Here is a 17258-nt window from a genome sequence, read left to right as displayed (position 1 = left end):
TTAAGATTAAGTTCCTAATTTTTTCTTCTACTTACAATTATGCAACAATTTAAAAAAAATGTTAAATTCATTTTTATCTGTAAACAAGACGTAATTCTAAAACGTTTTTAGCTTATTTATCCTTGATTTTGCGACGAAAAGCGTAAGCTTTGTGTTTTTCGTGCGAACAAGAAAATTTCTGCGGGAAGAGGCCCCATTTAATTCAGCTAATCAGAGAACTTGGCGAAAAATTTTAGGTGAAAATTAAACGTAAAATTTTTCTTTTAACTCTGTAGAAACTTTTACAGCACTCAAATGTGTATTTTTTTATAATTTTTTCAACTTTAAATCTCTGATCACGTTTTGTCAACTTTGCCGGTTGACGTTTTCTTACCTTGTTTTCGGTCCGATTCCTTTGTTTAAAGCATTTTATCAAGCAATCTACTATACAAACAAATAAATTAACTAATTTAGAGTCATTTCAAACCAATTTAACGCAACTGTGGGAAACAAATTTGAATTTTGAATGGTGTTTGCGGTTTTTTACGAATACCAGCGATTTTTTAGCAATAAGCACAATATTAAGAAATAAATAAACAAAAAAATAAAGCCAAATGACTTATAAGGCTCAACACAATGCAAAATTAATAATAAAACGGCATATGATAATTTTAATCATGAATTTATTCGAAAATATTTGAGTGTACGATGACCTTTGTGGCGTGTTATTTCTCTGTCTCTTCGTTTTCTGACCCATTTCAAAAAGTAGATCCGTTAATATTTTGAAAACACCAATGGGTTGTATTCAGAATGACATAGGAATGATGTGAAAAAATATTGGACTCCATATTCGAATTCAGTTTCGAGTTATTTTGGTTTTACTAAAAAATTTCAAAGTGTACGAACACTTTTGGGAGCCACTGTATGTCTTTTGATTTCGATTCCAATCTTCTAAGTGTTATATAGCTGTGCAATAAATTGATATTGTATTTAAAAATAAAAATGTATTAAAGTACATTAGAGATATTTTATTTATGCTTATCCCATCTTTCCTAAGTCTGTCCGAAACAACCTCATTCTATGGGGCTGTTTTGGACAAACGTGATGACGCAATAAAATGATTTCATTAAAAGTATTATGGATGCACAATGAACTTATTTTGTAGCTTTAATATACACTACAGTTCATTAATTTCAAACTACTTACAAATTTTCACATTTTTACAAATTTCTCGTCAAATAAGAGACCTTTAACTTTTGTCACATATAATGTGTACTCCAGCTGTCATTTTCCAAAAGAAATTATACTACCCATTCTTTTAAGGGACAAGTAACACATTGAAGACAAGAAAAACGTTTTTTTGACGATCCTTTATCGTATACAGCATGAAATAAGTTATAAATTTCAAAAATTAGTTTTCTTACTATGTAAAATTAATTTATTGATTTTCATGGAAGTATCACTCATATTCGCGAGGATATAAGCATTTTTTTCAAAAATATTGCACGTTTTTAGCTTATAACATGCAGAGTTTTCCGTCCTGGCTTACCAAACTTTCAAAAAACTCGATAGCATGCAAGAGAATCATTATCAATGATAATTAGCTACATCATTTATTTGTACAATGGAACAAATTGAGGAGGCGTCGCGTAAAATATCTGCAACTTCAAAAATAAGGACCACCCTAATGTGTATATATATATATATATATATATATATATATATATGTATATATATATATATATATATATATATATATATATATATATATATATATATAATATATATATATATATATATATATATATATATATATATATATATATATATATATATATATATATATATATATATATATATATGTATATATATATATATATATATATATATATATATATATATATATATATATATATATATATATATATATATATATATATATATATATATATATATATATATATATATATATATATATATATATATATATATATATATATATATATATATATATATATATATATATATACTAACTTACTACCCGGCGTTGCCCGTGTGTTTTTTAATACAACATATCTTTTGGATAATCAATTGAATGAATTCTATCCAAATGAGCGTAAAAAAATACATTCACAACGCTTTCTAGGCTCAAATCTTCAAAATACTTTAAATAACACAGCTTAAATCAAGCCTTTGCCGAAAAGGTAGCACCAACCTAAAGCAAAAAAGTATGAGGAATATTATTTGGGCTCTGTAGTGTCCACTGGTACGTTGTCTGAGGTTAAATCAGACGGGCAGTACGTAAATTGTCTTAATGCAAAGACAAATGATTGTCTTTTGTACATCTTGTGGAACCACCTTTTACGTGATGCTTCGAAAGAAAAGCGTAGGGCCGCCTTTGTATGTTTTGTTTTCCCCAGTACATCAAAAAATGCAACAGTACTTTTCACATACATTTTATTCGGAAATAAATCATTGAATGTTTCCTTAGAAATAGTCGTGAGCTTACCAAAAAAATAAAAGTCAATCCCTATTATTAGGCACAAATATATACAAAATAATCTTCTTGGACACGGTTACAATATTTTCAGATTAATTTAAAATCATCCTCAATGTTCAAAAGCTAAACAAATAGTCCACCGTACGGAAAATAAAGAATTCAGTCAGTGTTGTTAACAGGCGATAACACTCCGTTTTACGGATTTTTTGGCGGTGTTTTTGAGAATGAAGGTATCAAGTGATAGGTTATTTTGTATGTTTTCAGGCAAGCACATTTCGCAGAAAAAGTTTGCTTGGTATAAAAAACTTTACCAAATGTGTCTGCTCGCTCTTGCCATGGTGATTTAGTGCCATGCCATAGACTAAAATTGGATAAGTGTAACTTGCCTAAAAAAAGGCACGTCAGCTACATTTATTTTCTTATATTGACGTCAAATTTCTATTTTCGTAGGAAAAAATTACAGTTAGACAGTAATATTAATGTCTTGTAAAAGATTTGAAATTTGTCAAGATTTAAGTTCTAGTTCAAATTTTTAAGACCTAATACTTGCCGTAAATGTTATACATAATATCTCACACTGATGCAGGTAGAGAGAACACATATTTAAGTTTGTTGCTTTAGACAAAGTATTTCTTTAGAGAGCATCAAAATTTTAATTTAGAGGGATACAATCGTCGTGAGAGGTGGGAATGGGTCCACTGACTACATTACTGTCATTATTTTGAGATACTTAAAACATTAAAAATGGAAATTGGTGGACGTGAAGTTATTGAACGAATTATTTAAAAACCGTCAATTAAACTGCGTAATAGAGGAAAAAGTAGGCGTGTGCATTTTGGTCACTATCCGTGTTAGATTTCGTTTTTTAATTATTTGCAGGTCGTGAAATTTTTTGAAAAATAAATGTCTTGTTTGTACTTAGAACTGTATAATACACAAATCTTTTGTTTACACTTTACAGAATCTTGTTGCATATTTTGTTCCCCTCATCCACAGCTTAAAAGCAAACGAAATGTATTTCACGTTTCGAAACGTAGTTTAAAAATTTAAAACTTAAATGATTCAAATATTTCTAATCCATAAATTTAACTCAAAACTTGCTTCTAAATAATGTTCTTAGTCCCCCTCCCAGTAGCAAGAAGAATTACATTTTGTGAGTGAAGCCAACCGAGCGAGTAATATAAAGCTATCTACATCGAAAATAGTTTTATCTCACATACACTTACAGCACTTAATCGTCCAATGTGGTTGCACGTGAGATACAAAGTATTTCACCTTATCCCTATACTGTTTAAGAGAGTTTAAGCTATTACAGTGATGATTTTCCATTCATATCTCACAGCACTTCTTCAATAACGGTTGAAATGCTTAATGGTAGCTACAAACTTCCAATAATTTTCGATTGTTTTCAATAGCAGTTATCGAACTTAGCTTTTTAATTGGGAATGCAGCTTTTTTTCAACTTATTTCATGATGAGGAAAACACTTCATATTGTGCAGTAATATTTCATCATGCCTTTAAATAGTAATCTCTGTGTGTCAAAAGTTGCATCATACCTGCTAACAGATATACAATTATTGCTAGTCTTCGAAGATGCTTCATCAGATGTACTATTACTCGAGCGTTAAGGTAATATAAAACAGTTTAAAACAGTTTAAATATAAATTAATATTTATTTGCATTTTTTCCAAACTTAAAACTCCAACCCTCTCAAAGTGTATGAATTCTTCCGAATAATATTTCCGTGTGGTTTTACGGGGGAAAACGTGCACAACCTTTAATTTTAGCAGATATTGGCAATCCTAGTATGGTAGCTTATGTGCATGTAAGAAACGTCATGGCCATCCCCCTCCCCCTTGAAAAACAAATTCCAGATACGCTATTAAGCACAAATATGATTATTTTGCAATTTATTTGCGAAATTAGTATTTTTTACTCTTGTTCTTTGTTAGCCTTCAGCGATTAAACTTAGTTGAACCGAATTAGGTAAAGATCCGACGTAAAACATGGAATAGTATAAAGAACATATGTATATTGTTTTTAAGGACCATCCAACATTAAATTGTTGAAGCTTGCACATGGATAATGAATGAATTATTGATACCGAGCTGGTTTTGATATTTTCTGGGCTGTTCATGTATGAAATACTGATTTTTAATTTCGTTCTACTATTACTGCAACGAAAATACCAAAAGAAAGCATACAAAGAAAGTAGAACCGTCGAAGACCGCAATGCATTCCTGCTTTGCAGGATGCTATTCAAAAAACGCTTAACAGCAGCATTTCGATTTTGTTCGGTTTTCTTGCCAAACATGCTTTACTGTAGTCGCGAATCGGCATTAACGGCCAACGTTGAATATACCTTTAGTTTTGATTGCATTTAAAATATTTCTTGGTGGTTATAAGTTGCAAATCATTTTTATTAGCTTAGAATCAAAGTTCCTAAACTTAACGATAGTAGTTAATCTTTGAAGAAACTTCATCTAGGGCAGTTTTTTACGGGCTTTTCATTTAGACTAAATTCATAACTATATACAAATTTGTTCGTGTCGAAAAGAGCAATTTATGATTAAAAATATAAACTTGAACCTCTTCGGACCTTTTTTGAAATGCAAAAACCCACCTATATGAATTCCTGAGTAACAATTTACCTCTGTGCCAAATTTGGAAGAAATCCGACGAAAACTGTGGATTTGTATAAGGAACATACACATATACAGACATACCCACAAACATACATCCATTTATATATATATATATATATATATATATATATATATATATATATATATATATATATATATATATATATATATATATATATATATATATATATATATATATATATATATATATATATATATATATATATATATATATATATATATATATACATATATGAGGCATGTAATGATTAACATGCTAAGAAAGGCTCTTTTGAGACAACGCTGAACTGGCTCCGGTAATTTAACTGTTTAACTGGTAAGACGGTGCGATTGCAGGGGAATGAAGAAACGAATAAGTGATCATCAATGAACGCTATCTACTGGAGTTTAGGGTTGATCCACGGGAGTTAGAGTTAAACTTTCAACTATCAAAATATCACAAAACAGGCAATTTGCTTCGTTCAAATGTAGAAGCAATTTTCATCCGTCAAATCTTGACGGGCGATTTTCTAGTATTTCTATAAGTGGAATGTAGACCCTTAGAAATTTTGTCTATCTTTAAAACTGTCACAACCGGTACACCTGCACTATTTGAAGTACGTTAGGTCCAACGGTAAAACCTAAGGTGTACCGCTAAGTGGTGTGATGATGTGGAGAAAAGTACGTTAGGTCCAAACTTAAGCTCGTCACAGCATGATTGAGAATATTCTTCGTACAGACTGGCTGTGACCTACATTTCCTTACAAGCAGCAATTTATTTTACTAACAAACTGACCGCGCATTTCAGCAGCTGTGCAATTGTCTGCCTGATGGCGCTACGACACAGTATGACGTGTTATCTCGCTTCCTGTGACATCTTTTTATTTCATGACGACAAAATGGACAAACAGAATGAACGACACGAATTTGAAGGCTAAGTTGACGTAAAAGTTAAGAATTCTCCAATGCAATGGAAGCGAGACCTAAAGTCTGAGCACGAACCGTTAATATTTTATGTTATTCTATTCCATTGATGAATTCCTGTGGCATGCTTTTCCAGGAGTGTACGAAAAGGGAATTGGTTTGGGAGCCAACCCCACCAGAACCTATGGATTTCAGTCATTTTGACAATCCTAGTAGAGTGAAACCTGTGTAAGTTGACACTTGCGGTGTTCTACTTTAGTGGTCAACTTAAACAGGTGGTCAACTTATAAAGGTTGATTTATATGATAGAGGACTAATTCTGTACCTAAAAAAATCGGTCAACTTAGACAGGTGATCAACTTACAAGGGTGGTCAACTTTACAGGTTTTACTGTATAGTATTTCATGTAAATGTAAGGAACGCATACCCGTACATGTACATGAAATACCTTAATACTCTCAGCCCCGTCCGAGAGGTAAATTCTGGCTGTGATAGTCAGGCTGTCCTCAGGCTCGTCATTTGGAATAAGGGCAGGGTTTATTTGCTCGTCCTGAATTTTAGAAACATAATGTAAATCGTCGCCTCAGAGCAACAGTAGGATATCTTAATGTTATTACTGGGGTTAGATGTCTTAAAGTTGCTCTGAGGGGATAAAGTATAAATTTATGCACGTGTTTTGCTGTTTGTTTCCTATAATACGTATTGATTATGTACCTTTTGCCCTCCGATCCCCTTGAAAACTTTGGAAAGAAGAGTGGTTTTCCCATTTCTTCATACTTATATTCAAAAACTTCAGCAAAACATACAAATATGGAAGAACAGTGACTGCCACTTATAAAATCACCGGATTGTAAAATCAGCCGCTTTATAAAATCAAACCGGGAAGAACAAAATCGCAGCAGTATCAAAACATGTAAAAATCATCCTTTAATAAAATCATCATCACCGTTTTATAAAATCAAGTTTTTGGACGGTATAGATTAAAAATTGAAAAAAGACGTTTATAATTATGCTGAAAATGAAAAGACAATAAATTCCCAAATTATTTTGCACCAAGAAGTGGAGAAGTCGGTCTGTAAAGATGAGAAAATCGCAGCCCGAAATTTGGCCTCAAAAAGCACTTAATATCATACGATGTACTTCAGAGCAAAGAGGAGGCACTGTTGAAAATTACAAGAACGTTTAAAAACTTTCAAACGATGATGAATTTTCGTTTTCAAATTCTATTAATGAAACAACGTTACGCCAACGTTTCGAGACCCTTGTACAAAGCAAAGAATTTTTAAATCACTTTTATTTAAAATGTCAACTGTATTTTGAAACACTTAAATTTTAAATAAAGTAATTCATTTATTTTTTAAAGTATTGAGATTTTAAAACCTCTTTCTTTTTTTAAGTGTAGGGATGGCGGTTTACAAAATCAGCCGCTTTATAAAATCAAATGTCCTCAGAACGAATATGGTTTTATTAAGTGGAGGGCACTTGACTGCGTCCTATATCCGAAGATCTCAAATCAAATATCTATTGATAGACACCTTGCATATCGCTATGTACAAAAACTCCCGATCTCGCTAGTCCAAACTTTTAGATAATTTTGCATTTGGTTCCTTAGAATTCATAAGAAATCACTATTTCTATATATTTTTTTTGCACAGAAGTAAATTTGACTTTAATTCCCATTTTGTAATACATTTACCTCAGACAAAGTTGTAGATGGCCCAGTGCTGCACTCTGCCGGCGAGCTTTCAATACCTGTTTTTATTCTTCATATTTGACATAATAAGTTGGCAACACTATATACAGTTCACTGTGTATAATCCAATGATTCTGAGGTCACTGTTTGGAAGCTGCTTTCGAGTACCGATTTGAAGTTTTTGAAGCCTCTCCTTCTCTACATTGCAATACTGTATGCATTACATCAATGGAATAAAAATGAGAAGGGGGAAATTTTAAACATTTTATTTTTCTGGTTCAAAGTTTATTCCTTTTATAAAAATAGTATAGTTTCTGCTTCATACCTCACATGGTTCAATGTTACCTTAAGTGGCAGAATAACATTAAATCAGGATATTAATTTATTTTAAATGGCTTTTATGATGACTACTAAACTAAACTCAGTGGTGCAATAGTCCATGGGGGCCAAGGCTTAATGTGTCCATCTCAGTTTTCTTGACCAAGGGCTCTCGGGTACAAGGCAGATGTTCTGGTTAGTTAGTCAACCGAAAGCGGAACCCACAACTGTTTAGCTTGGTACTCATTTTATCGACCACTGCAGGGATGAAGGACTGAGTAGATCGTGATCAAACTACCAAGCTACTTGGTTTCGGCTATTATGATTATTATTTGAAGCAGTGAGAAGCAACGGGAATTGCGAAAATTGAAATTTTGGAGACAATTAGTACAAATGGTAGGAGAACCTCTCATCTGTTGTAAGTCAAGAGATGGTGCTAGTAGCTCTAGTTGGTGCTTCTCTACAGCAGGATTTAGAGAAAAGTTTCAATGAAATCCTATCTATATGGATCTGAACTTTAATCCCGTTTGACTCGAAACTTTAGAAAAACCACTTACATGCCTTTGTTTCTCACTGCCTCATTTATTAATTTTCGGTGTTAATTTTCATTTTTATGCACATAAGCCATAATACTATTAAAATATGAGTGTGGCTGTTAAAAATAGAGACATTTTGGATCCCAATTATTCCAGATTTTAAGTACCATCGTTTGATTTGCTTGGAGGAAAAGTAAAGAAATGTTTAAGAAAAATTCTAGGCGTGCAGTGCAACGTATAACATAAGGAAGCTTTTCGTCTCCTTTATCGCACTTTCATTGAAAATGTCGTCGTGGGGAGCAATCTGCTAATGGGCGGACTTCCATAAGAAAGCTATATCTCTAATGTGTTTACCAGCAATGGGTTTCAGTCAGCGCTAAAATTGCAAGGGAGCTCACGAGAGTTCCAATTTTAAGTAGATTTTTTTTCATATTCGGCCAAATTCTGACAATTAACGCATTAAAATGAGTTACAAAGACTATAAGGCTTCCGCACTTCTATTAGAAATTAAACTCTGGTTTCAGAGCCAGTTTTACATCTTCTAAGATTGAGTGGTTTTATAACATGAATTTTGCTAGTAAGATGATTCATAGTCTTTTCTCTTTCAAATAAATAAATCTTTACCATGTTTTCATTTTCAATCAGTAATTTAGTTAACCATTGTGTGTGTGTGTGTGTTTTTTCAAATAAATACTTTTTTACCTAGCTTTTATTTTTAATCAGTGATGCAATTATACACGTAATTAGCACCATTTGCCATCTAGTGTGCAAAGTTCCAATCCTGGATGGATAAAAAGCAACTGGCTTTGGACTAAAATATCTGGAGATGGCATTTTGGATATTAGAAAAATGTTCAAGTTTCTTTCACTCAAAAAGTGCTGTAGCGATAGAAGCAAAAGAATTCAAAATGCTGATTTTGAAACATGATTACGCCCGACCACAGTACTCAAAACGAACTTTGGAAAAAAAAAAATGAATGAATCAATTCGATGGGTTGAATCATTTATCTACTTTTTTTAAAGATACAAATCAACAGTCAAAAATATAAAATACTATTTCAATGCAGGTTCTATTATAACATACATTATTCTCTCTTTATGTACTGTAATTTTAAAAAAAAAAAAAACCTTTTTGTTCATTTTTAAAAAGGTAAGTAATCTTAACTATTTCACTTTGCCTTACACCTCCCTACAACACATAATCCCGTACCAGACAGCCATCTATGGATTTTTGCAATTCTTGAGTTATATGTCTCCCTCACAAGTCACAAAGTAGAAAATGTTCACTAAAAACAATTTTATAAAATTGAATTTCCTTAACCAATAGTAATCATGTGACGATTTTTGCAAGCATCAGCTACATGTCTAGGCATTTAAATGTGACTCAATTGGGTTGAAGCCTTTTCTTTTTTTATCACATCGTGGGAAATCTATTTGCAAAAACTGAAATTTTCTCTTTTCCGCGTTCGTTTATTTTCGAAAAAACTCTGCCCCATCTTAAATTGTGTATTTGAACAGGTGTTTGTTTGGAACGAAAGCGCGACGGCTGCGAAAACAAACTTCTATTAGAATGTCGGGGAAAAACTATATAGGTTGCTATCCAAGCACGTGGTCAAAGAATTTTTGATCGTAAAAGAACGAGATCTTGTTTAGTAGTTATATCTTGCTCATAAATGAGAAATGTTCAGCTGTAGAACGATATAGGTGGAAGGTACTGTCATAAAAAAATGGCTTTATTAATGACGGTTTGTAAATCGTCCCCTTTCATTTCTCGAAGTAAAATTCATAACGATTCCACAACAAAACACAGTGAGACGTGCTAAAATCAGTTGGTATGAATAAAACTGGGTGTGTACAAGAATTTGCACCTTTTAAAAATCTATTACACATTACTTTGGATTATATCATCAAATTTGTCAGGGATGCCCTTCAACACAAGAAAAGGCGGACAAAAGCAAAAAGAAGTTTTTGAAGTTCAAACCAACTTCCAACCGCTAGAAATGCAATACATAGTTATAAAACACAAAGACATTTATGTTCGTTTTCAATAGATGTACCAGTTAAAAGTCAGTAAAAAACTACACGAGATGAAATTTGATCGGAGTTCATACAGTAATTACAACTGCAGTGATTGTTTCTGATAAAGCATGTGAATTTCTCCTTAGGCGCTAAAAGGAGCCCCCTCCCCCCCTCCTGAATTCATTTTTGAAAAAGTAAAAGTTTTTGCAATCAATAACTGCATTTAGGTGAATACTTTATGTTTCTAAAAGTTATATTTTTGCCTTAAATTTCAGTATCTTTTCAGATTTTTAATTCATACGAAAAGAACTAATGAATTGTAATATTTTAAAAGATATATTGGAATACGATCATTAAAAAATAATCTCTCTATGCATTACAAAACGTGTGAAAATAGGATGTAGGTAAAGAAGATGTTATTTGTGAAAATAGTTACATTCGGAAGTAGAAAAAAACCTATTTATTTTAGAAGCGATAAAATGAAACAGAAAAACTTATTCTAATTGCATTCCTTTAAATGTCTGTGGTACTAAAGATTTTAAAGTTAGATATGATTTGAAGAATATTCATTCTAAGGGGGGGGGGGGGGCGCATGACGTTAAATAACAAAATAATGTGGAAGAAATATCCAATCCGAAAGTAATTGTTAAAACAAATAAATAAATACGATTTAAAGAGCAGAATTAATGTATCTAAGCCTTTGTTAACGTACGTACATCCAATCCAAAAGAAATTGCGAAATATATGTATATAATACATACATATATATGATAACTTACTTTTTTCATAATGTACAAGTGAGAAATTTGTTCTGAAAATTTCAGTAAGTAAAAAAAGAACAATATATTTTTTAAAAATAACTTGTATTGAAACATTATTTTTTATTTTTGGCAGTAAATTTGTACCTCCAAACAAAGTTGGAAAATGTTTACTTCTTTTCTTCATGGGGCAAAGTGAAAAATAAATTATTCTTTTAATGAAATATTTTCTATTCGATTATTAAAGATATATTTGATCAAATAAATGAGTAAATAAAAAAATGAACGAATGAATGAAAAGAAACTGAAACAATAAACGAATAAATCAATAAACAAACAAGTTAATAAGTGAGAAAAAAATAAATCAGTTAAAAGTGAATGAATAAGAAAATAAGTGAGTGAATGAATAAACACACACAAGGGAATAATTAAACAAAGAAGGTAAATGAAATAATTAATAAATGAATACATAAGTGATTTGACAAAAGATTGAATAAGTAAATGAAATGAACGTTTTCTCTTTGCCCCATTGTCTTTGATTCACATGCATTTGACCAACTGTACAAAGCATTAAAAACACAAATAAGCTTATATTATTAAAGAAATAAATAGGCTACACTAAATATTAGTAGGTCTCAATTAATATTTAAATGTTAATAGCAAGAACTTTATCATTTAATAATAGCTAAAAAAAACTTGACTTCCAAGAAAATATTACAATATAAGCATCAATTTTTGAAAATTGCTCGTATTGTCATATTCTTTGATTTTCAGATGTAATTTTTTCTTGACTGGAATAGACTACATGTGTAACTACATAGTTAAAATATTACTAGATAGATGGCGTTAAAAGCGGAGCAAATATTTCACTATTTCACTTTACCCCACATTGTCCTATTTAATAAAACAGTAGTAAAAAAGGAAAAATTAATTTTAATTCGTTTCTGACGAGCTAAATTTTTGGTAATCAAGGAATGTACCCAGGAGATTATTTTGGACTACCCAAAGTTAAATTTTTGCGTAGATTTAGGTTTAACTTTTCATTTTCTTTTCGAACTAGATATCATACAAAAAAAAAATAATAATTTAACTTTGACATCTTGAATTTAAATTATGTTTTTCGCAATCACGAGTGTTTGTGTGTATGTACGCGTATGTGTTTGTGCGTGTGGGGGGGGGGGGGGTATGCGTGTGTGGGTAGTTGTATGTATGGGTGTTTGTGTGGATGGGTATGTGTATGTGTGGGTAGTTGTGTGTATGTGTAGGTGTGTGTGTATGTGTGTATGTGTAGGTGTCTATGTATGCATGTGTGAATGTGTTTGTGCGTGTAGGTGTATGTTTGTGTGGGTAGTTGTGTGTTTGTGTGTGGGGGGTATGTATGTATATGTGTGGGTAGTTGTGTGTGTATGTGTTTGTGTGTGTATGTGTAGGTGTCTGTATGTATGCGTGTGTGTATGTGTTTGTGTGTGTAGGTGTATGTGTAAGTGCAGGCAAGTAAGTGACGCAACCTGGAGATGGTTTTCGCTAGAGGAGCAGCATCGAGAGGCGGCCGGCTGACGGTGGTGCTGCAGAGAGCCAGGGCCGTCCGAAGAGCTGACGGCGCCCGGAAGAAAGTTTCCTGGTGCACCCCCCCCCCCCCTTACACACAGGAAAATTAACTTAGTTATAACATCAGTGCATCATACGCGTGAACGCGTCATACTTGTATTTTTTAAAATCTTAATAAATAAAAAAACAGAAGGCTATGGATAATGCAAATTAAAACACTGTTTTTAATATTTATTATACATTGATATTCCAAAACCTTTTCGAAAAAGAAAATGTTAAAAATCCAAATATGTATCTTGTAAAATGTTACCCTACGACATAAAAAACAAACAATTAAAACTGAATTAGTTACTCTCATATTGATCAAACTAAGAACACGAATAAGTAATTCGTTGATTATAAATCGAAAATGTTTTTTTATCGAAATAAATTACATCAAAATTTAATTTCGATCTGGACTCATCCAATGATTCTTTTCAAGAGGTTTTTGGTTTTACTTGTACCATCTTAATACCAGTTTCATATATGTTAAAAACAAAGATGTCATTTTTTGCATGAAATGTTCGTAAGTTTTGGAGGAATATCTCCCAAATTCCAACAACATCGAAAATCGCTTAGAATTGCGTTTTTGGAGCTTTAATTTCGGGAAATTACTGGCTTTGATATTGAAAAATATTGTCTTACAATTGTATTTTTCAGACTTTAGTTTTAGAAAATATTCGGGCAAGAATCTCCGTACCACCTTTCTTTACTATCACAAGCGTTGGGGTTTTTAAACGACATTTACAAAACATTTAAGTGGAATAACCCCTGAATAAAAACTTAAACATTGCTTAAGTTTTTAGGACCATAATTTTGAAAAATTTTCCAAGGAAGGGCTTTAGATCCTCCTTCCCTTAAATCTTCAAAGTTTGTGTGAAATTGCGTTTTTGAAACTTTAATTTCGAAAACTTGCAGGGGGACGCGGAATTGATTTTAATCTATTTAAAAAAAAAAAAAAAAAAGATCAGGGACAGTCCCTGAGCTCCATCCATTACCCTAACGTCAATAAACATGGCCTATAATCGTGTTTTTAAGGCTTCAATTTCTGGAAATTTCTATTGAGACCCCTAAACCTTTTTTTGCCGTAGCATCTGCAAAGAAAGTCTAAAACTGCGTTGTTAAAACTAAATCAGCCTGAAGAAAAAAAAAAAAAGCTTCGTATAATCCACGGATAGTACGATGTAAAAAAAATTTTTTTGGATTTAACATACTAATTGGCAACTAAACTAAAATCGTGAAAAAGTAATGACTTTGAAGTTATAATCAAAATTAATCTGAAGTGTAGTCTAAAAAAATGATTTCTCCTTGAAATCATGATTATAGTACGCGAATTACTAGAAAAACAAAGAGTCAAGACAAAGGAGCAAAACGGTCTAATTTTGTGAAAATGAAGGCTTCCTCCTTCACTGTACTGCTGTTTACTTTACATGGCCTGAATCGTGTAAGAGAAACATTCAAGCAATGGAAAATAAGCTACTTACAGGCAGTTTACGGTCTCTATCGGTGAATCCTACTGTAAATATTGAGGTTTATTGCGTTGGTGTTGAGAAAAAAAATCACAGATAATCCGCGGCAGCGTATAATCTACACCACATTAACTTTCCACTTATTAAACAGATAATCCAAAGAATATACACAAGAAAATACTCTGTTACATGAAATGAGGCGGAGCCTTGCGGCGCCCCTCATTTCGTAGCGCCCGGGGCGATTGTCCCGCTCGTCCCCCTCTTGGGACGGCCCTGAGGGAGACGGGAGGGGGGGGGAATAAAATCATAGGAATTCAAAACTGTCAAGTGAAAACAATAAGCAATCGTGATTGCTCAAAACACACACAAACACACACACACACACACAAATAAACGGAGGTTTATAAATTTCATAATTTACTCGTCATCATCTAGTGTCTTTTCTGATGTGGTGAATGTACTTTAAGTTTTTTTTTAATACACAAACATATTCGACATGCAAATCGTAACCACTCTATTCAACAGTATAAAGCAAAATAACGCATCTAATTCATGTTGATTAATCAAAAATATTAAAAAAACTAATTTTCAAACAACGAAAAAATGAAGTGCAGCTACTAATGCGTGTATAGTTTTTCATTCGCTTCACCTGATCCGGATGTTTTAAAGTTTACCATGTTTTAAAATAATTTTTGGGCGATTTTATTGGCTTTTTTTTATAGTTATTATTATTATTAATTTAAATTTTTATTATAATTATTTATTTCTTCTCATTTTAGTTTTTTTTTTTTTTTTCACATTCAGGAATTTTTTTCATAAAATTATTCTAATATTACTCTATTACAATGTAATTATGTGTAATGTGTAAATTAATGTAAATGTAATTATAAGAAGAATTTTAAATTTTAATAAATATTGCGTCTCAATTTTTCTAAGTATACAAACTTAAATGTAAGTGTGGTATGTTCGAATATAGCAATTGGTTGCATCGGTGACTAACCGGTCGCATTCTCATAGAGCTACCGTTTAGCAATTGTATATGAAAACACATTATGGACACTCATTGCACTAACCACTGACGTCATCAAATAAACCGACCGGATTAACCGGTAGATCTATTCAAACATTTTTTCAATTTAAGAAGGAAATACTTTTTAGAAAAATAAAGTTGCTTCATTAGAAATATTTTTTTTATTTTTATGTTTTTTTGTGCAATTACGAATTGTTTATTAAGTTCTCTTGACCGAGGTTAATGTTGCTTTGATTTTTCAGATTACCATGATGACGAGAATAAGTTTAGCTCGCTAGTCTTTAATATTTACTTACAGAGACTTATTTGCGTCGTCATGGTTACAAATCGTTCAAGGCATAATTGAAGAAAATTTTACATTAATTTGTGTGTGTATGTCTGCAAAATAACGTTTTTTTTTTCAGGAAAAACAGTAACATAAATATACTTTCATCTAAATACAAAATTTCCAGATTGATTAGCAAGAAAAATATCATAACGGTATACACTGATACGCAGTAAATAAAATCTTTATAGTCAGTGTACGAGTGGTCATAATATCTGTATCTATTTTACCGCATCCTAACCACAATTTCTTTGTTTATGGATATGTCTCGTATTATTTAATCTAGAAAATCACTAGTCATAATATGATGGGTGAGAATTTTTACTTCATTCCCATTCCATTCCATTTGAAAGAAACAGGAAACCCAACGAGTAAGGTCCTATCGCAGTTCGTGATTGCGAAAACCATAACTTGAACTCAAGACGTCAAAATTCAAATGAATGCCAGGGGCTGGATACTAGATTTTTTTTTGAGCAATCACGATTGCTTATTGTTCTCACTTGACTGTTTTGATGTCCTTTGATTTTTCCCCTGCCTCCCTCTGCAGCATCAGCGTCGCGTCGGCCGGCCCCTCCTGATACTGCTCCCTCTAGCGAAAACCGTCTCCAGGTTGCGTCAATATCCTACACTTACACGCATACATTCACGCACCTACACACACACATACATACACCTACACACATACATACACCTACACACATACATACACCTACACACATACATACACCTACACACACATACATACACCTACACACATACACAAACAGGCATACATACACACACCTACACACACACACACAAACACATACACACAACTACCCACATGTACTGCCCAAAAGCGTAGTGGCAACAGTTGAAAATGACGCAATGGATATAAGGCAGTACGAAAGAGCTAAAGTTTCCCTTTTTTACGCATATCATCTCGCCTTGCGTGCGTGACTGAAACAGCCTCTCGAGTTTCGTTAAAATGGTGAATGTGGGGATGGCCCTTTGCAAGGTTAAGTGCAGATAAATGTTCCTCGCTAAGATGTAAAGTCTCGGCATCACATAAGTGAACCAAGAATCTATCAGAGTCTTCTGCCAGACAAAATTCATCGCTGTGTCGGAAGTGGAGGCCCCATGGACCAGACCTGGAAGCTAATGAACGCATCGGATGGTTGGAAATTCTAAGTCTTGCGGCCCGTGGAAATGATAGCAGGAATTGGAGTTCGGAGCTACCGGCAGCGGGCGAATCCTCAAATCATTCAGCCTACGCTAGATCTTTGAAGCAAGGTCGAATTGACGCCTTTTATACAGCGTGTGAGATTTTTAATGTTTGATGCCTCGTAGTAGAATTCAACCCCTGTGAAGTAATGTTTTAATGTATTACCTGAGAACTTTAAATTTGTGCAAATTGTGGTATTATGTTGTTATAGGCTAATGTTATTTTAATGTGTGTAAAATGCAAATTTCATATTAGTTAATTTTAAGCGGAG

Source organism: Uloborus diversus, chromosome 8, assembly GCF_026930045.1.
Source record: "Uloborus diversus isolate 005 chromosome 8, Udiv.v.3.1, whole genome shotgun sequence".
Lineage (NCBI taxonomy): Eukaryota > Metazoa > Arthropoda > Arachnida > Araneae > Uloboridae > Uloborus > Uloborus diversus.
This window is presented reverse-complemented; position numbering follows the sequence as displayed.